Genomic DNA, 21,882 nt, shown 5'->3' on the forward strand with positions numbered 1-21,882 from the left:
CTTGCTGTGATTGTCTACATTCCTTCTGAGTTTGCAAGGTCTGTTTTGTGATTACATCTGCTTTGTACTCAGCAAAATTTGAATTTTATTAAATGTATTGGTACTCTCCCATTCTAATGTAGATTTCCAATAAGTTTGCAAAGGGAATATTTTTTACCTTATCTTCATGACCATTTTACAAAGATATTTCAGTTTGTGTGTTTGACGTTTTGGATTTAAGCTCTGAAAATATCACATTGGCTTCAGAGTCACTTGTGCCCTTTGCAATTGTTATTCCAATGCCTAATATTTATTTTTACTTGACTTAATTTTAAACCAGAAGGTAAATCAAAGTGAATAGTTAGATATTTGAGTTTAAATATATATTCCTAAGTTAGTATAATAGGATAGATGCTTAAGAAATATGGTATAAATTGGGTATATGAGAAATGTATGTAATCATATAACATTTAGCAGTGATTATTTAATTTTAAAGCATTTACAGTGCAATTTGTGACAATGATATTAAATTACATCACATTTGCAATTCCTTTTTGAATTATAAAGCATTGTGAAGTACATGAAATTAGCATTTTGTTTCTATTTTCATGTCCTTTAAGGTAAAAAAAATATATATATATATAGTAAGTGACATGTTATAATGAATTCTTTTGATATTCAGAAGAATTTTGCTGTCTTTTGATAAAGAAATAGTCTATGATTTAGTAGATATTTTTCTGTAACTTAGCACAGGGCTAACAGATAGCAGCTCCTGACAGATCCATTCAGCATCTTCAGACTGTTTGAGACCCCAGAGTCCAAGGAACTGGGACCAAAACTGTGGCTCCTGTGGCACTCCTGTAGGGCAGGTGCAAGCACAGTTGACTCTTCACTTCTCTAATCTGAGGACTCAGATCATCTTCAGCACTGTCTCTCTGCTCTTGCTGTCTGCGCTTTAAGTAGGATTTAGCACCCTGGTTTCAGGAGGATCCTTTGCACGCCCTCTAAGCTTGTCTTTCACCATGAAAGCTCTCCACTCTGCAAGACAACTCTGCCTTAAGGGAAGGGCCAGTGGGGCCTGTCCCTTGAGCAAGAGAGAACTGTCTCTTATCTTCCAGAAAACACAAATTCCCTGTACCCTTAATGCATAGACTCAACCTGTGTATATCACAGAATGGTTAAGGTTGGAAGGGACCTCTGGAGGTCATCATATGCCTCAGATTTGTTTTACTTGTATTTGTATTTTTACTTGCATTTGTATTTTTTATTTTTATTTTTTTAAGAAGCCCCTCCACACACCACACACCTGTGTCCCTTCGACACGCCAGGACACTGGACAGGACTCCTCCAGTTTGAGGAATGTGAAAACACCTAGGCAGGGCGCAGAAAGGTGCAGAAAGGTGGTTCAGCTGAGCCACCTGTGCCTGCCATTGCCTTTGGATGCCCTTCAGCACAGCACCCCCCACTGCATGGCAGAGAGGCCAGCTCAGCACAGGGCATGGCACCTTGTCCTGTGTGGCTGCCTGGTCTCCTCTGCGGGCCCTGTGTGACTTTCCTCAGGAGACAGCTGGCAGCGAGCATGCTGCATGTGATAGCTTCTGTGCATTTGGCCTGCCCTCAGTGCCTCCTGACTTCAGATTGAGCTTTGGGAGCATGACAGAACAAAAGCAGGTCCTTGGAACAAACGTGAAACACTCGGTAGCAGATGCCTGCTCTGAACAGCCACATCAATGGCATTTAGCCTCTTCAGCAAGCTCTTCTCTGAGCTTACTTACTTTGTACATTTGCTCCTCTGTCAATTAGCCTTTTATTATGCAGATTTCACTTCAGTTTACTTGGAAAATAATACTGAATAACATATTTACTGGTACTAATGAGTATTGACTTGAGATATTTCTTCTCTATTCACGCCTAATGACTTAAATAACTTCAGCAGTTTGCTAAGCTGCAGCTGGTGTCTTTGCTTTTCATTTTTTATTTTTTCCCCTTCTTTATCTTCTCCTTTGCAGGGGGGAAAAAAAATGACTCTGAAAGGCATTACCAGTGCTCAGGTACATGCCGGGTTTCAGGATGAAAAATAATACATATTAAAAGCATGTAGGTGGGCAAAGTAATGCGTGCTTCCAGGATGAAAACCCTTCCTGAAAGGCTGATTGTCCCATCTGACACACCCTTTGAGTAGCTCATAACTGCTGCTGTAGGAGGCAAAATTTTTCTTTCTCTATGTCCTGTCCTTAGGAAGCAAGGAGTGGAACAACTGAGGTAACTCTTTTTCCTTCTATTTTCCTCCAGTCCTTCTGCCTGTCTCTCCATTTGAGGTGAAGAGCACCTCCTCTGCTCAGTTCCTTTCCTTTTCCAAGGAGGACTAAAAAGAGGGTAGGTGGGTGACAAATCCATGACAACTTCTCCCTACCTCGCCTTGGAAGGAGAGAGGAGATGAAGAGTCCAGTTACAACTGAGATTAAGAAGGTAAAGTAGCTATAATGGAGAAAATGGGAAGGAACAGATGTGGGGAATGTACTGATATGGGAGCTGTACAGTGCAGAGAACTGCTAGATAGGTTTAATGATAGGAGTCTTACTTTTTAAAACCCTATTAAGTGCTCAGCTGTAGCTGGAGTCACTGCAGATTTGAGGACTATGATCAGGAAATAATGTTTATCAGGACAAAATCAAAGAAGACTTTTTTTTTCCTTTTGATTAAGTAAAATGAACAGATATTTAGTCCTTATGTCAAATGAGATTGCCAGAATAGTTTAATTGCTGATGAGGAAGAGTAACTTTCAGGCTTTTTTTCTTGGATGCCACTAACTGACTCACTAATTGAGAATCTATGCATTTATACGACAAGTGTTTTACCTTTGATTGATGATATCTTCTGTTCATTTCTCTTCTGTGCCATATCTGATAGCAACACAGTTTTGATTCCTTATCTCTCTAAAATTATTCATACTTTAAGGGTAAACTCCAACTGTAAGTTCTGTTGAGCAGTTCTAAGAATAAAAACCTTTGCTCTCTTAACAGTGAAAACCTATATAATGTGAATTTTGATGTGTTTTAAACAGAGACTTCTAACCTCTGCATTGCACCTTCAAGTTAACCCCAACATTTCTGTAACATCCAGTGTCAATCTATATCCTAATACTTTTTGTATATCACCTAATGTAATGCCGTATTGCAGCTATCAGATCCTCAGGCTGCTGTGTTGGCCAGAGACACTCTCTGGAAGACATAGCTTACAGGACCCCATAGGCATCTTATGAAAGATAGTAGTAGCAAATTAAAGCAGTCTGATGTACTCTTAATGACATAGCTAAAGAGCAGTTAACAGGGAGAAGCATGGAAGAAAATCCATTTGAATGATGCAAAAAGAGAGGAACTGTGAAAACTTGGAGCTGCTCTGACATCCTACATGAATATTACTTAGATTCTTGTCAACAAAATAAGAGTAAGAGCAGAGAAAAACGTAGTGACATGAAAAAATGTAGGCCTGTAGTGATATGCACCAACTGGACTATTCTGACACTGGTGTTTGACCAAGTTCTTGTGAAATAGCATTGGCAATTCTGAGTATGTGTGTATGGACAACTGTTATAAATAGTATAAAACAAAATAGGAATAATCAATTATGTTTCTCTGTTGTATTTTCTCTTACTAGCAATCCACACAGTGTGATGTAATCTGTTCTTTTTCAATGCATAACATTTTGAGAGGAAGAAGTACATGAAAAGTGTATTTTTCAAGAGATCTGTAATTTGTTGTCTGAATTTCACATAAGGAATACTTGCATGTCACATACACAAAATATTTATATGTATTCATTCAGGCTGAGTGTTTAAAACCAAACAACATATCAAATCATTTAATTAAGAATCAGAAAACATACTGTTTAACAAAATGCTTTGTAAATACTGCAAGAAATGGAAAGTGGCCAAATTTCTACAAATTTCAACATGGCCTGTAGTCTTTGTTCAGTCAAAATTCCCCTGAAATTACTGGGAATTCTGACAAATCAGGACTGGGGGGAGAAATCCTGTCATTAGAAGAGACATTATTTGCTAGAGTGACAGCAACATTTAGTCACAGAACACAAACCAAAGATAGGAAGACTATGTGCAGTTAAACTGAGTGCTCAGATTTTATTTAAAAGTAGGTCTATTTTAGATACAAATCACAGAGGATGTGGAAAAAGGAACAAGACAAAACTGTTGTCACTCTCATGAATAGTTTCAGTTCTAACCGTACATGTGTGGTTTCTCAAAGGATTTAAGTCTGCAGATGGTCCTTCACCTTGCTATTGAGCACTCTCACGGATGATACTTTGAAGGAACAAGTTAAATGTTGTAATGATGCACAGATTTATACATCATGAGTTATGCTTAACATCCATCTTTCCACTGGAAATAAATTTTGTGGTGCTGGGGGTTTCAGCTGAGTCCTGATTTATTCACAGGTAGCAAGTTCTGGCATACCTTGATGTGGGTTGTGAGGACAATGATTATATATTTCTGTAAATCCATCACAAATTGCTTTTATGAAGGTTTGGTGTCTGTGTAGTATGGGGAGAAGATTGTTTCAGGGTAGATAGATACAAGTGTAATAGGCAAAATCTGCCAACTTTGGAAGATGATGGCCATCTAATAAAACAAAACCTCAATATAATGCAGAGGCTGTAACCTTTCTGGTCATTCTCTGAATAGGAATGTGTCTCCTAGAGGTCACTACTGGAGGCCAGTTGCTATTCATATAGCTAACAAATTATAAACAAAAAATGGACCCTTTTACACATTGAAATTTAGAGGATTAATTAATTGGTTGCGAATATTGCAGTTGTAATGTTTCCCTGTCATCTGGGGCTTTGTGCTTTTAACTGATAAGAAATCAAAAATAAGTCATCGAGTCCCAAGTAGAAAAAATCCATATGTGCATTTATGTTAAATCAATACAGCTTCATTGATGCTGTTAAGTACTTTATGTCACATAAAGAACTGGCCTGTTTACCCTGGGAAGCATAATTGTTTTTCAGTAGCAGTTAAATAATTTACATATCCAGAATCCTCCATGGTGGATCAGGTAGTCAGAATGTTCCTTCTCGCCCTCTATGTACTTTGGATCTTTATTTGGCTGAGATATATTAAAAAATAAAGGTGGAAGAAAAGAAAAGGCAATTAGACTCTTAGCAGGCAAAACACAGAGCCCTTCCCTCATGCTGACTGCTCAAGCCGGCTGTTCCTCACAGCACATTCAGTTGCAGAATCTGTCCTTACTCAGACACTGTCTCTCACTGAAAGATGCTCTTACACCTTGCCATCTGTCATGTGCCGCCTGCTCCCATGTTAAAAATGGCTCCCCCAGTATAGTCAAATTTGACAGTTATTTCCATTGAGATTGGTGATGGAATAAGCTTTGGAAATGTGTTCCTTTTCTCACATCTTTCCTTGGATTGATAGCGTCTCACTTTCATATGTAGCCCTAGTGACTTTGTTGGGACTGCTAAAGGATGAAGACTGATGCACAAAGAAGTTGTGCCTGAACCTTGTTATTAACTAACAGTGTAGAACAGCTTTGTGTTGAACTTTCTGTTTTCTATTAAACTCGGTACAGTTGCTCCTCTTTACTAGAAAACCATGCATGTTAATTGGACACTGTTGTACCAGTTTTCAGAAATATGTAGCAGTGATGATAAAGAGTGAGTAAGAAGGCAAGAAATAAAGAACTGCCTGCAAAGATAGTGGTGTGCTGTATGCTTTCATGAGAAACAACGAAATTACAACATTATCAATTGTACAGTTTTACTGGGATCTATCAGCTACAACACAAATACTAAGGTTAGAGCTCATACCCCTCTTTTCTGAAACAAATATGAATTTGCAAATGCTAATTTTTTTTTTTTCCTGGTAGAATAACAAATGGAGATATGTTAGCACAAATTAGCAACTTCAGTGACTTCTGAAACATTTTTGAAGCATTCCATTGTCACTGTGATGCTAATTTTATGCTCAGTCATCATCTCATTTCCCAGATCATCGGAGTGTTTGTATCTCAGAGCTGGAATAGCTAAGCCTCTCAGCAAGCATCAGTGCCACAGGTTGATCTGCAGTTCCACGTACACCAGCCACAGCACATCTTCAGGGAAGGCTGTGGAAAGATTCATTCCCCCAGCAGTATCTGCGGGTGTCTCCAGCACTCCTATCAGCCAGCCTCTCAAGTGCCTTGGCCTTTTTGGTGGTCAAGGATTCCTTGCTGGAAAAATGTCTAGAATTAATAGGCAGATTAAAAGGGCACACTCTCAGATATTGATTGCTTAGCTGTGTGAATTACAAAATAAGAAACAACCTACTAAACCAGATGGCTATTTGGCTGCCACGAAGGACATCTAGGTAAAAATAATAGAGCAAATTCAAAGATGTTTTGGATCTGTTGTGGTTATGACAGATCTGTGGTGCACTCCACATATCCAGATTGTGATGTATGCCTGACTTTAAATGTGTTATAAGAATTTGAGGTAACTAAGGAACTGTCTTGGTGTGGAATAAGAAAATAAATTCTCTGTTGATTGGAAAACAAACCTTGCTGGCTGGAGCCTCTGTTAATGCTCTGAGAAATATCTGGAAATCTAAAGCAAATATATGAAATATAAAGCAAATATAATATATGAAATATAAAGCAAATATATGAAGTCCGCAGGCTTTCTGCAATTGTTTTGGGAGTACATGTTTTCAAAAGCCTTGCTGAAGACTTTAGATTGTGCATGTCTGTCTGTACTTTCCATGTAGGTAGGGTTGTCAACAGCATGCTTGACCTTACTACCTAGTTGCTTTGAGCTTATGCTAGCCAGACAAGCAGACAGGAAACCCATTTCTTCAGTTGGGGCTTTCTGTCAGAGAAGGATTTTATAGGGTATTACTGCTATTCCTAGTGACAGTGCAGTTCTCCCAGTTGCGAGAACTGCACTGTCACTAGGAATAGCAGTTGCGAGAACTGCACTGAATGTTCGGATGCAGGAAGGGACAGCGAGGTTTCACAGAGTAATGCTACCTGTTAGGAATAATAATATTTTTCTACTCGGGGAAAATGTTCTAGGCTATCTCAAGTATATCTTAGAATTTTCATCTAGGTTTCTTTCTAAAGAAGCTCATCTGTTTTCTGTTAGCTCCATGCCTGTTGTAGGAGCACAGCAAGCATTGTGTGAATTCCAATTTCCCGATGTGGACATTCTAGAAAATGGAGAGAATGCTACAGCATGTGTCTTTTCTGTGTTAAATCAGCAGAGGTTCAGATCTTGCAGTCTTGCAGTTAAAGACTTCGTACTTGCTTCTCTTAGCTTGAACAGTTTATCGCTGGGAAAATTTCTATTGGTGTTTGCTATCATAAATGTAACAAAGAAAATTGTTGGTCGGGTACTTCAGCTGCTCTATGGTGATGTAACCCTGTAGGAACTCTGTGAAATCTTGCTGGTTTACAGCAACTGGTGATTTTATGTGGTAGTCACTGCAATGTGTAGTTACACGATTGTGTCGTTTTATCGTCTTGTCAAGAAGGCATTTCTAGTAGCATCACATGTTATTCAGTGAAACCTGCCAGACTGTCGGTGCATCTGAAAGAATATTTAGAAATATTCATGTTCATCATCCTGTATTAATTCAGGCATGCAATGCTTGACTTGTTTGTGTGATTAACTGTTGTTAAGACTTTGTACTGTCACAGAATGAAGTGCTTAGTATACTTTTTTGACTCAAGGAGAGGATTGCTTCTATTAGGAGGCAATGTGAGCAAATAGTACAGACAAGATTAATGCATCACCATAACCTGCAGTTATTAACAAACATAAAGCTACAGAGAGCTGGAGCATGAGTGGTTTTTAAAGCAAAGGCAGTAAGATTTTCTAAATGTCTTTTTAGATAGCATACAGCTAACTATCCTTTTGTGGAAATTGTGTTGTTTTTAATATTTATTTTTGTTTGTATTCCACTGCCATTGCTGCTCTTTGGAATGACAGTCCAGAGTCATACTGCCACAGGGCCTTTTTAAGTGGAGAAGAGAGACTTTTTCCTTCTAGATAGCTCCTGTACCCAAGGACAGTCACACTGGGAAAACTGTGATGGGAGACTAGGTAGCGTTGAGAAAGATTGTGCAGCTGGAACACCTAATTTGAGTTCTGTTGGTTGCTAACAGCCTTCTGGCTGCTGTAGGCAAAGCTGTCCCTAAATATAATAAATAATAAAGCTCCTAAAGTAGATGCCACATCTGTTAGGGACAAAAATGCTGTGCAGTTATCTTTGTCTTAGTGGCTGTGCCTTTTGGTTGGCATTTCTCTGATTTGTGATCTGTTACTTCTGTGATCTATTAATCCTATAGATTAATACTTCATCTGCTGGGGAATCTTGACAAGTTACCTTAACCGCTTTGTCAGTGTATCACAAGTACTCATTCTGGGTCTCTGGTTACTTTTAAATCAGACCCTACTTAGGGATGCATTTGGCTAACCCTTGAGAGATGGCTTTGCCTTTGAGAAATGAATTTATGTCTGATAAAAATTTGCCCAAAAATCCATCCAGTGTTTTTACTGTGAAAGCGTCTGAAAATCAAAACTCCTTTCTTCACTTTTTGTTTCAGAGCCTTGTCTTTTCTTGGAGATATTCAAGTTAGTGTTTATATGATCTTTGTTGTTTTCCACTATTGCAGGCTAGGACGAATAATTTTACATTTTAAACACTGTTTGTTTGTTTTCTTTCTCTCTGCATGGCATCATTCTGTATTAGATCTTGTTATGTCCTGGAATAGCATCTAAAGAAATGCTATGAGGTATTTGAATGACGTAAGTGACAGTTTTGGCCTTATGTCTCATTATCTGAAAGACAGCATCTCCAGCATAACAGACATATCTCATCCTGCCAAGGCCCAATGTCGAACATAATGTGTGAAAGAGACTCAAAATGAGGAGAATGGATCTCATTCTTGCTTAAAATGCGATGAATTTTAGTCCTTTAGGGTGAATGACTGTATTTATAATTCCAGTTGTAAGGATAATCAATAATTTCAAGTGACTGAAGTGACAGGGCAGTACATTAGTGTGAAAAGTGAGTCATTTGGGGAATAAAAATGAGTGAGATCACTCAGAATGAGGTACACGAGCCCATAGCCTGAGTTACTGGTTCAATATCCAGGTGGTAGAGTGCAAGGGCTTCTTTCATGCATGTCCTATGGCAGAGATGCTAGAAAATGTGATTGAAAGCTTTGAAACCGTTTAGATGTGACTGGAGAGGAGACTGTAGAAACTCTGGTGTCCTGCTTTCACCGTCTGGCCTGTCAGCAATATCTTCCAGAGCTGGAGACCTTGAAACTGTGGGGTGCCCAGGTGAGGGGCAGCTGTGTGTTTTGTGAAACCTGGTGCCGAGGACTCGAGGGTCTTTGTGGTCACCCCACCACAAGATCCTGCTGGCTGTGGGATCCCCAGCCCCAGCGCAGATGCATGAGGAGGCAGGTGTGTTAGTGCCTGAAAGCTGAGCAGTAAGACTCACATTCTGCTCTTAGGGCTAAGAATATCCATTTGTCTCAACAGATGCAGGGGCTGGAGGCTTGTGGAGGTGGTTTCGTTTTGCTGTAGGGTTTCAAAAATATATCATAATTCACATTTGGTTCAAATTTGGTAGTAAAATTTAACTTTGAACCTTTCTTATTGAACAGATCTTTGTAGTGTCACTTTTTACAAAGACACGAATTCTAATTTAAGAGAGCCCTGATATGTCCTACAATGTCTGGTGAGGTCACAGAGGGAGAGTGGATGTGGGTTATTGATTTCTGGACCTAAAGAACATTCAATAATTATTATCAGTAGTTAACAGATCACAAAACACCTGCTGATTAACTTCCTTATCTGAAAGCCGTTCCTTTTCATACTGTAAATGATATCTAGCGCTCCCTGAAGAGGTCTATAGTTTATAGATTTTATAAGTGAATGAGAGAATGAATGCATTATTTTCTTGCCTTTTTGTGATGCTGTTAAGTTATTCACAGAATGTTCTATTTTAATATAATTTATGCTTTTACCAGAATTTTAACATTTCACTGTAGAAGAAAAAAATGAGGCTTTTATCATTCATATTGAAAAAAGCTTAAGCCTTAATCCACTCAGAGTCAGTAACTGTTATTTGATCTTAAAGGATGGTACTCATAAACTATAGAAAGGCAAAGGCTAAAACTTTCTTTATGGTATAAATGTTACAGTGCATCTCATATTTATCGAAGGGACCATCATTATGCAGAGCCATTATAGCAGATATTCGTGGCACTGTATCAAGCAGCATCTCTGAATTTCATATTAACTCTATGAGCCTGAATGAAGTACCTGTATCTTTCCATTATATTCCACTTTTCCTCCTGTTTAAATCAGCTCCCTCTGGAAAACTGTGTTGGTGCATAAATATGTACAGCTGCAGCAAAGGAATTAATGAAGACCATAATCATGGAAAGGAGTCTGTGTAGGGTCAGGTTGAGTAATCAGAAAGCGTACGTGTTTTTTCTATGATTTTTCATAGTGCATTGTGTACCATCCTCTGTCCATACGTTTGATATATAAGCAATGTTCCAGGTACTTTTAAACTCATTTTTAAGAAAGTATAGGTTAAGGTTTAGTCCTTATTCAAAAGGATGCTTCACGTTTTTTCTACTGATTATTAGTGTGAAGCGGTTACAAAGCTGACAAAACAGAGAAAGTAGAGATTTCTCATAGGTTTAGGAATCCCCACTTTTTGCGATGCTGTTTATCAGTCAGAAGAGCTGAATTAATAAATATAAACAAATGACATTTGTATATTGACATTTTCTTAAAAGTCTTATTCTCATGTGGGTACCCAGGGAACTGAGTCAAAGGCAGGCAAATGGAGAAGGGAATATAAGCTCTTTAAGGTAGCTCCTTTATTGAATCAACCTCGTAACACTGTAAAACTTCCATAAACAAAGTCCAGGGAAGGGAGTGCACAGTTGTAGATTAACTGTTAATTTTTACCAGATGTTTTAAAATGTTCTAAAATTTCTATATCCTCATTTTCCTCAGATGTATTTCTTGATGCTCAGTGGTGTCACTGCACTGGGGTAAGGGTTTATTAACCGAATTAGAACAAATTCAAACATTTGAAGCTTGGAAGGAGGTGTTACTGACAGCGGCTAAAATATATTTAGGCACCCTTTAAAAAATTGTCACATAAGGATTTTCACAGAGGTGGAAACAGTTCCTGCTACAGGACTGCAGTTACCTCTTCCAACTGCTACTAATTGACACTTGTAGTGTTTACATGCTGTCTGGGGGAAAAAAGGTGTTTTTTTTTCTTTTTCTTTTTTTTTTTTTTTTTAAAGGAATGTAAGAAAACATCTATTCCCTGCTGTTGGGTAAAACAAGCTATATAATTTCAGACAATTATTAATATTCTCTCCAAAATGTGCTGTTATTTCAGTCATAAAGTTACATGCTCTTCTGATTTTATTCCTAATTTTTGGCATTGCATTAGGGGAGAGAGGGTGACTCAGAAATCAGTGCCTCACTTGGCCTGCCCACCCTTTCCCAAATGGCCAGCTGGCTTGAACTCACCAAGTGTTAATAAAAGAATAAGATTATGGTACACAAGACCTGGAAAACTAAATATTTGCTCTTATTTTAGGCAAGGCATTAGGTGAAGAATTTGTAAATGTTCATCTAGAAATGAAACATTGCAGCTTGTCTGAATGGCACCCTCCACAACCAGGCCTTGGCGTTACGTGTCTCAGAGAATTGCTTGTCCTTTGGAGAAGCTATTCCCACTACTGAATGTTAAACTGAAAACAAACAAACAAATCAATTCCCCATGCAGCTGAGCTATCAGGTTTTCTATTACCTGTTTTACAGTGCTGTTTAATTTTTCTGTCATTATATAAATTATAAATGCAATGAGAGAGAACGTCTTTGCTCTTGCTGCAGGCAGTGTTTGGGTATGGCACGCTTGCTGTCTAAATCCCGATGCGACTGCTGGGCTGGATGTGGTGCAACCCAGCTCTCTTTCCTCAGAAACATCTTTGAAGGCACAGCGAGAAACAGCGTGCTTCTCTCTGGTGCGCTTGCCCAGGAGCTGCTCTCCAAGCACTAGGTGCTGTCTGGTTTAACAGGCTGAAAACAGCAAGCAGCCTCCCACAGCCCAGGCACATTTGGTGGTGCGATGTATGGCAGTACCTGTACACACCTTTGCACGCACACAGGCACGTGTGCCCTCAGTTTAGCGCATGCAGAGGGAAGGAAGGAAGGAGCCTGCTGTTGTAAGAGGAGGGAGGTGCAGCTGTCATGCAAAGCGACGGGCTGAGCACCGCTTTCAGCAGCACGGGGCTGCGGTGGGAGCTGGGTAATGAAGCGTGACAGGTAAGGGAGGAAAGAAATCACAGCACTCAGCAGACAGACCATTTAAAATGGTAATACAGTCAGTCGTCATCTCATCTCAGCCCTGACACTCCTCAGCACTTGCCTGTGCCAGTCATTCTGTGCAGATTGTCAGGTGGGTATAAAAACAAGCACGACTGGCACATAAATACGAGAATCTGAGTAAATATTCTCTCTCCTGCTGGAATCAGAGACAAGCATGACTGACAGGGACTCACTGATACTGATGATCGAGTTTTTATTCTGTGACTGCACTCTGTAGTTTTTCCTTGTCATGCCCTGCATTTCAGATTACTTATATAGGTCTCTGGTAAGCTTCCCAAATCATATCGGTGCTTAAGAATATAATTTTAACTCACTGTATTACATCAGATAGCTCTCTGAATGATTTCTCTGCAGCAATTTCAGGGATAAACCTTTGTGGTTTAATGATGAAAGTGCATTGACTAGGATTTAATAGATCAGCTATTAATATATCAAGTAGCCTGAATTGCTGCTTTCATAATTTTTCTGCTTAAACCTTCTGTAGCTAGGATTAGATGGGAAAACAATCACATAAAGAATTTGTTTTAATTTCAAACCTATATACTCAAAAGTAATCCAAGTCTGTTATGTCTTCATGTACCTGCTATTAACAGAAGTGATGCCTCAGGGCCTAATCACAATCCGTTGAGTAGATGCTATTTTGTCAGAAGTAAAATATGCAATATTTTTCTGTTGTAGGGATAAGAAGCTGGTTCCATGATAGAGAGAGATTTTTTTTTCCTGTGTCTGGAGACACAGACACAATTGTCAGTATCCTACATCTCTGTTGCAGGGCAAATCAGACTACCTTAGTCTCAACAGCTTCACTGATTTTGGCAGGTTTTGGACCAGGCTTATTACTATTCTATTTCTTATTTAGAAATCAGAAATACCGATAGTTGTCTACAAAAGAAGAGCTAGGAGAATTTTTGCTTTTTTTTTTTTTTTTTTTTTTTTTTTTTTTTTTTTTAATTTCAAACATGACCTGGAAATATTTTGAAAACAACTGTCTCCTGATGTTGCTGCAGGTACTGTCTTGGCTCAGCTGGAAATGAGCAGTAAGAACCACACTTCTTATCTTCAAAAGTGATTCCACTGAAGCTCAGCTCTGAGAACAGGTGGAGAATCCTGTAGGCTCATATTTTTCCCAAACCAGTTTGTACCTAGTCTTACTTCTTTTAGAGGTAGACTAGAGAGAAATACTTGAATTGTACAAACCTGAATTTTGTATATATTTGATCAAGGTGTCACAAAGTTCACCAGATCAATGTTTATAAACTGTGTTTGTTCACAATCCTTTATGGGCATTTAAACACAATCTCTTTTTCACCATTTGAAGTTTGGTTTGGGGGCTCTGTGGTTAATGCCACATAGGAATTATTTATATGTAAAATCTGGAATCGTGATTAAAAGTAGTACATTTTACAGTGCTTTTATATTCTATACAGCTGAAGACATTTAAAAAAAACCACACTCTTCACATGGCCATGATAGAGAATGTAATACATATATAACTGACATTTTGAGAGGCAAGAACCTACCTATAGTTACTGACATACAGTCTTCAATTGTGTTGCTGTTGGTATACAGTCTGTGCATCTTCTGTTTTCATGTCTGAATTTATACACTTGTGGTATCTCCTTTCACTCAATAGAAGTCCAGTATCTTTTTCAGTAAGTTTCAATAGTCTTTGGACAAACTTCCAAATTATTCCCTTATTAAATTTATCTTACAAATCTCACTATTAGGCTCATCCATCTTGCAATTGGAGATTTCTCCGATTGCATGAATAGTTCCTACTGGATACTGTATTGCATGGAATATTTTGGCTGATTATGGAAATGACACTTCAGAGCTAGCTGGAAGTGCTAACATTTTATTAAGGATTTTTTTTGTATCTGTGAGTAAAGCTGGTTTACTGTATTTAGTACTATTAAAAACAAACAAACAATTCTTCCACCCCTGAGTATTTTTATTGCCCTAGAGACCCTTTAATGGAGATAAAAAAGAATGGTTTTTATTTTTTCTCTCTGCTTGCTGAAAGAAGCAGTAGGAGAATTGTATTATTTCAGGCTGATATGACTCGGTATGAATTAGCATTTGAACTGTTTCATATTTACATATTTAGTTTATACAACAGTTACTCAGCCTATATTTTGAAGGAAGAAAATAGGTAAATGATGTTAAAGTCATTTCCATGTTTGAAGAATTGTGCCTCAGTTTGTGAAACAAAATTCTCTCTCTCCTTTTAGTGGAAATGGCCTTTTTGTGAATGGGTATCCTGCTGAATGAAAACCAAACATCTTTCAAACATTGTGCCATAAGACATTTTGTACTTCCTCTACACAGCATGCATTTGCCCTGATTACAGCCTATTAAAGGCAAAGAGGAAAAGACTTTTCAGTTGCTTTGTTGACTTTTATATTAAGAGGGATTTTCAACTTTGCTTTCTCACTCTGCATAAGTTGTTGTAATTTCAGGTCTGATGTCTGTTTCACTGATGCTCGTTATTTGGTATGACACTCTCAAATAAAAGATTTGTAAAAATGTTGTATTTAATTTCACAATCTAATAGTCACTTCATTACCTCTTATGAGGTTCTAGGCATTTGTCCCTTTCTTCTCCTGTGGTTTCATCTAAAAAGGAATGGCAAACTTCTTAACACGTTTTAGGCATTGTGTTAAACTCTCTAGCCCGTTCACTAAGGTATGAATAACTACTTGAATACTGACATAGCATTTTGTTATGATATCACTTAGCTGAACAGTTAATGGAGTTTGGTATCTTGAAGGATTTTGCATCGTGGAAGCTATTACTTGAAGCCAATTTTAGCTTTCTTGTTCTTTTCAGCTCTTTTTACTTATTTTATTAATTTGCATATTGTTATAGACAGTTTAGTAATTGTCTAAGTTGGATGCATAGTGTAAGTTTTTCTGTAGCCAATTCACTAAATCCTTGTAACAGATTGTGTAAGTGTCACTTTTCTCTAGCATTCTGAATACATTACTTGCCTTTTAACATTCTTGCAGCCACCCTGTTCCAAAACTGCACTCCTCACCCAAAGATTTCTGTAATGCTACAGCACCAATCTTCCTCAGCTCTGCACTTCTTTTCTCCTGCCCTCCACACCTACTCACCCCATTTCTCCCAAACAGGACACGTCTTTTCTGCCCCTCATTTTTCTCTGTTCCTTAACTGAATATTCTGCTTCTCCTTTCCACTTCCAAACCTCCCCCTCTTCAAGGAGGAAAATGTAATTTAGGTGTAATAGCAAACTTTTTAAAAAAAAAAAAAAAAAAAAAAAAAAGAGCCTCATTTGATTTCTTCTTGTTCAGTCAAAGCAAACGAGAAAGCATACTGTCAGAGGTCATGAAAATATAGTTTTTACTTCATTTTCACTGTAACATTGCATTTCACCTCATTTAGCCTAGACAAACTCTAGATTTCTCCTGAACTTAATATAATTGCTAAGAATTAAATGATTTTGTTTGATAATTCCACCATCTAGTGAAATAAATCTTGTGATTAATTTGGGAAGTGAACAAAGTGGCGCTTGTGCTCCATCTGCTCTGGCTAGAGAAAAACTCCCTGTATAATATATGTTATAGTTCAAGACCAGATTTTTCTATCAGTGTGGTCACCTTCTCTTGAATTTATGGAGATTGCATCAGCTTTTTATTTGCACTATACGAGTGTCATGTTTTCCTGGTTTCTGTACTGCATCCTGAAGATAAGCCATCCTAATACAAATCAATCCATGTGCATTACAGACTCACCATCAGCAGGTTCCTACCAAAAATAAATAAATAAATCCACCATAATGCTCCACAAGCAGCAAGCTCCTGTCTGAAAATTTCCACCCTGACTCTGAGAGACAACCAAGAGACAGCCAAATCAGACCAATGGCTGAGGCAAAGATGAAAGTGGGTGTACAGTGCAATTCTGTTGAGATGAGTTAAATCAGAGTTGGGCAAGTTTGAAACTTTCTAAATGTATACATGACTATTTGGCTTGGCATTTCATTGACTAATTATTGTAGAGAAAATTATAGTAGAGAAAAATTTCAAAGATGCAGAAGCATATTGTGAGATAAATTGGCAGTGCCTGTGTTAGTGAACAACATCTGATCCATTTGCTTCCAGATTGATTCAGGAACTGAAAGACAGACACAAATTTAGGATAGGGTTGATGACCTCCAAATCTTTACCCCACAGACACTCACCTGCAAGCAGCCAGGAAGTCTAGTTTTGTATTATGTCAACTTTTCATACTTTATGGGGATGCCCCATTTTCCAAAGCTTGTGGTTTAATTCTTGGGGAGGTGTTTTGTTATGCTTTGTGGCCTTTCAGTCTTCCATTGCATACATTTCTGAGCTCACCCCTCTGCTGCAGTTAGTGATTAATCTGATGTTTTCTACTAATGGCTCATTCAATCCATCTTCACCCAGGTGGCATCTTTAGACTGGGCCAGCTTTGTTTTGGGGATAATTCTTTGTTTTCACAGGGCCTGGGTTTTTAATGTATGCATTTCTGCACATGTTCCCAGAGGCAAGTCTCTAGAAGAATGTCTTTCTTTTGAAAGATGGAGGCTGGCAAAATTAGAGGCAGTTCTTGGGTCTCGTAGAAGTTAATTTCTTGTCCTCAGGCTGGCAGAAGATAAGTCACGTGCAGGTAGGCTTTATTCCTATGGTTAAGGTGTGTCCTTGTACTCCAGGAATGGGGCTGTCAGCTGTAGTCCTCATATTTTCTGCAAACATGAAAAAATACCTTTTACCAGCCCACTTCTTTCAAAGGAGGGGAAAATGAAATCAATGTTAAGATGTCTAGGGTCTTGAGAGCCATCATCAACTGGGGTGCTGCTGAGAGTCAAAAAGTTATTAAGAGCCCAAGCTAGTTCCCATTGCCAGTCTGACTTTTGACTTCAATATGGCTTGAAAGAATTCCTTAGAAAATAAAGCAGCTTTGCAGCTGATGGGTAAGCTACATGGCAAGTAGAGAAGATTACTGTAATATTTTAAATAAACTGTTTTCTATCTATCCTCAATAGCTGTAATTAACCTGTGTGAAGCCAGTGCTATGTATTATGAAAGAATGAAAAGTATCTGTGCTGTTTGTAGAAGAGGCAAGTTATGTATTTTACAGGCAGTGTAGCATTTTAAAGTATAGACTTTTAAGGCTTTCATTCTAAATGACAGTGGTATGATCTGTAACTGCAATATACTGCTGGAAACCATCTTTACCATACTCTGTATTACCTTTGGGGATGTTTGTTCCTCAGTGGGATCTGAAAGAATAATTCAGACAAGTTTCATTTATTGTTCCTTCACCACAATAATATGCTTAGCTAACAGGTTAACAAGCATGCCCTTCTCCTTTTCTTTTTTATATGGAGTGATTTAACAGGTCCTAGAAAGTACCTTCCAAATCTTCCAGTACTCTCCAGATCTTGCAGTAATAATAATGTTCCCTTTCTATTTTCTGTCTTTTTTTTCCTCTACTACTTTACTGTCACACTCAGCCCTTTTTATAACTCATGGCAGGACGCTGCCTTCAATCCAGTCCCTCCAGCAATCATATTATGTGGGTTTGATTTTGTGTTATACATATAATATATTAAACAAGAATCTTAGCAGGAACGAATCATTCTAACTTCACTGGTGCTTAAGTTCTGAAACAGAATGTGTGTAAATGTTGAAATTACTTTCCACTATCTACAGATGGAAATGTTGGAATTACAGGCCTCTTAATTTATATGGTATCTGAAGAAGATATAAAGGGAAGGTAGATGTAACAGTAATGTAGAAAACTCAATAGGTTTTTCCCTTCTGGTTTTATTAGAAAGCTCTTTTGAAAATAAGTTTTTAGATAAGTTATTTTATATACAGTTTTAGATAAATGTGTGAAAGTTAAAAGGTACTACCCATACTTCTATAAAGTTCTGGACAATAATGAAATACACAATGTCTTGCTGGTGGTGTTAAGTTTTTGATTTGATACTCTGTCTTAGCAGAAATCAAGATACAATCTGATGTGCAAGAAGTACTTTTTTTTTTTTCTGATTTTTTATCCCTCTGCTTATGAAATTAACTCTCTGAGATCCCCAAATATATTCATAAAATCTGTACACATGTAATGCCAAGATGTATATTCATTCATTTACTGTGTGTCTCAGGAGTGTGAGAGTGCCACTAGAAGCAGCCAGGTAACTGTAAGTGACTTTTTTATTATTATTATTTATTTAAACTAGTAAACATCTCTAGTTTCTACTTCTTCATGTTAATGCAGTTGAGCTATATTTTATTTTTGAATTGCAGCAACAGTGAAAAGACAAGGACAATCTAAAGTAGTGCAACCTGTCTGGTTATTTATTTATTTATTTAATTGTAAAAGATTGTGTTTTGTTGTTGTTTTTTTAAAGTTAAAAGATTCTGTTTATGAGTTCAGTCATCCACTCAGGGACGAAAATCAATAGGTCTTAAAGGGCCACTCACACACCATGATCCACAAACATCAAATATCAAGAACAAATAGTAAACAGTAATTATAACTAACTCTTTAAGTAAACTAATAGTGAATACTAATAGTATATGCATTCAAATAAAATTGTGTTGTAGTATTTGCATAATCTTTTACATACAGGCAGGCCTCAGTGATTACTCTGAACACCATGTGAAATCCAGTATTCCATGGAAACTGAATCTCAATTCTGACATTGCTTTTAAATTTTCAATGTATATACTAAATGCTTTAAACAGAATTTCTAATATTATAATGCAGTAATAGCTTTGTCACTGTGGATTTTCTAGGCTTGGCATTTTTTTCTTTAAATAAGTCTTTCTAAATGTTGCTGATGTGTCAGGCTATATAACTTTAACTCCAAGGGCCAAGTATCTGACTTTAGGCTCTGGTGCAAGAGTTTCCAAGGTATGACCAATGGTTCTACTTTACCAAGCCTCTGGTCATGATGTGACTTGCTTCCTCCACTCATAACTATGGAGAACAAAGAATTGGGAGGTGGTGGTGGTGAAGATCATGGAGGTGGAGGGTGGATGGGCTGGTCTCACTCAGGATGGTGGAAAGCACTATAAGGTCCCTGTCAACCTCAGGATTATGTCTCAGCATATCAGGTTTAACTATTCTGTGCCTGGACAGCTCTGCCTTTCTCTGCACTCCAGAGGGCTATTGACCTCCTTTTAACTCCAGCCTTTCACGTGGAAGTGCAAAAACTACTGCAGTAAGATTTTTTCATTGTACAGCAAAAAATCCAAACCCTCAGCTGTCCTGCCTGATGGGATGTAGTCTAGATGAAACTATTAGAAGGTAAATGCAAAACTCATTGATTAACTGTACTCAAAGGGATCAGCAGTTCACTGCCGAAACTTACGTACATACATACATATATGTATATATATATATATGTATATATCCATATATCTTCAGTGCATTCTATGAGGTTTGTGTTTAGGACCATAAGAAAGACATAAATAGTGGAAAATACAATGTGCCTGCTAGGGGTATAAACAGAGGACAGGACTTGAATTTGAAATATTCTTGGAAAATTGTAAAACAAAGATTTGATGATACTGGCTTAATGTAATACAGATAAATTCAATCTTGCATTTAAGCAGTGGTAATCAACTGCAAAAGTTCTTTTTGGAGAACTAGTAAAAAGTTTGTGGGACAGGACATGGAGATTACAACTACCATAGTCTGACTATAAGCCAGAAGCATCGTGCCATTGCAATAAGCAACACATGTAGCCAAAGGGATGCCTGTGACATGAAAGAAGAGGTTTGTTTGTTTGTTTGTTTATATATTCAGTTTGGTGAGACATCATTAAGAGTAGAGCCTCCACAGTATGAGGCAGCACACCAAAGAGAGAATAAACAATAATCAGCATGTGCACAGAGTGAAAGAGATGGAGTGATTTAACCAAGGGGGGTAAAAAAAAACAAAAAACAACAACAAAAAAAACACACACAAGATGAGTGTTTTGAGCATGCAAAAGACAGAGAGCAACAGAATGGACTAGATAGCCTCCTGAGGTCCCTGTTAGCTCTATTTGTCATAGTTCTGGACAAGCATCTCTGCAGGAGATCTTTGCTATTTGCAGTTTTAGAGTACCAGTAGAATTATATGTTTTTCTTTTAATAGCACATGCATATGTTCATCCATATGCTTTCAGGGTTACTCTTTCAAAATTCTGGAGGTTGCTTTTTGGATTAAGGACCAGTTTGCAAAATGCTATTGTCTTCATCAATGAGTAAGTGATGTTTCCAGTGATCTCCCATTAACATGATAGTGTGGAAAAGCTTTGTTTTAAAATGGTTGAAGAGTGAAACAGTTACTATTTATTACGAAGACCTGCTGCAGAACTATTGAATCATGCTTTATTCCAGCAGTTACAAAGTAAATCAGTAATTTTATACATTACTTGTATGTTATAGTGCTTCTGCTTTACAAAATAAGTGGTTTCAAATGATGCTTAACTTTCTCAATGCCAAATCTTTTTTTTTTTTTGTTGTTGTTGTTCATTTGCTTACTGAAGCATAGATAGGCTAGCTGTCAGGTTGCCGATGACATGTAGCAGGGGAAATAACTCAAAAAATCTGCAATTTAAATAAATAAATGTTCCCTCTTGTGTTAGGTCAGCTGAATTTCTGGTTTTGGTCTAAGGATAATGTCTCTGGAGACTTGCCCAAACTTTTATCTAGAAGCTAAGGATCTCTTAGAGATTTTATTGATACTTGATATCAAGTAGTTAAAAAACCTCAGTCTGATTAAAGCCAAACATCTATCCATACTCTTATGAGCAACAACAAAATGAGTGTCAGCCCTGATACCTATATGGATGCTTTAGTTACTTGACAATAGGGAAACTGTATATCAATGTGTATCTGCTTTCTAATGTAATGTCACTACAACCCCATCTTTTATGGGCATTTGGAAAGACTTTATGTCAACTCCCTGATAAAGACCAGTAACTACTGGTGAAAACACACTTCAAATACTATAAGAAGACCTTCTGCATATAAAGTAACAACACTGGATTTCAGCAACAGACGCTTTTTTTTCCATCATCTGAAGTGTTCACAGGATGGTAGGAAGGGCTATGCCAAAGGACTTTTTATTCTGAGCACTTCTCTAAGGAAGGAGACTCATGGCCATGCCTTACTCTATGCCAGTGCTTCTGCTGCCACCCTTGCTGATTTGGTGGAGGGTCTGAGCACTACCAGCAGTAGGGCACGTTCAAGTAGGGTGTTGGGTGAAAGAGCTGAAAGAAGTGTGGAAAGCAGGTACAAAGAAATTTTAAATAGCTTGTTGTGTTTCTTTCAGTGGTTCTTTATAACACTGTATTGTTTTACTTGGATTTTAAGCTCAAAGGATAATACAGAAAAATCTTCAAACAGTTATGATTTTCCCGCTGATCCCATTTCTTGCATATGAAGCTGATGAGTCTGATGGCTGCAGTAAGTT

The 21,882-nt window shown here is 37.8% G+C and overlaps 1 non-coding gene across 5 annotated transcripts in view; it reads left to right on the forward strand.

Annotated features, from left to right (window-relative positions):
- Nucleotides 1–15,569, forward strand: part of LOC101790593 (SPARC (osteonectin), cwcv and kazal like domains proteoglycan 3) — a 78,886-nt gene extending 63,317 nt beyond the window's left edge. For 3 of the 5 annotated variants that reach the window (XR_003496917.3, XR_003496916.3, XR_003496919.3), the window contains 2 exons: nucleotides 2,272–2,448; nucleotides 13,434–15,569. This is a non-coding gene — a transcript (SPARC (osteonectin), cwcv and kazal like domains proteoglycan 3). The remainder of the gene's footprint in view (nucleotides 1–2,271; nucleotides 2,449–13,433) is intronic. The other 2 variants (XR_005265404.2, XR_005265407.2) reach the window with 1 other exon arrangement.
- The last annotated feature ends 6,313 nt before the right edge of the window (nucleotides 15,570–21,882 follow it).

The sequence above is a fragment of the Anas platyrhynchos genome, chromosome 4, assembly GCF_047663525.1.
Source record: "Anas platyrhynchos isolate ZD024472 breed Pekin duck chromosome 4, IASCAAS_PekinDuck_T2T, whole genome shotgun sequence".
Taxonomy (NCBI): Eukaryota; Metazoa; Chordata; class Aves; order Anseriformes; family Anatidae; genus Anas; species Anas platyrhynchos.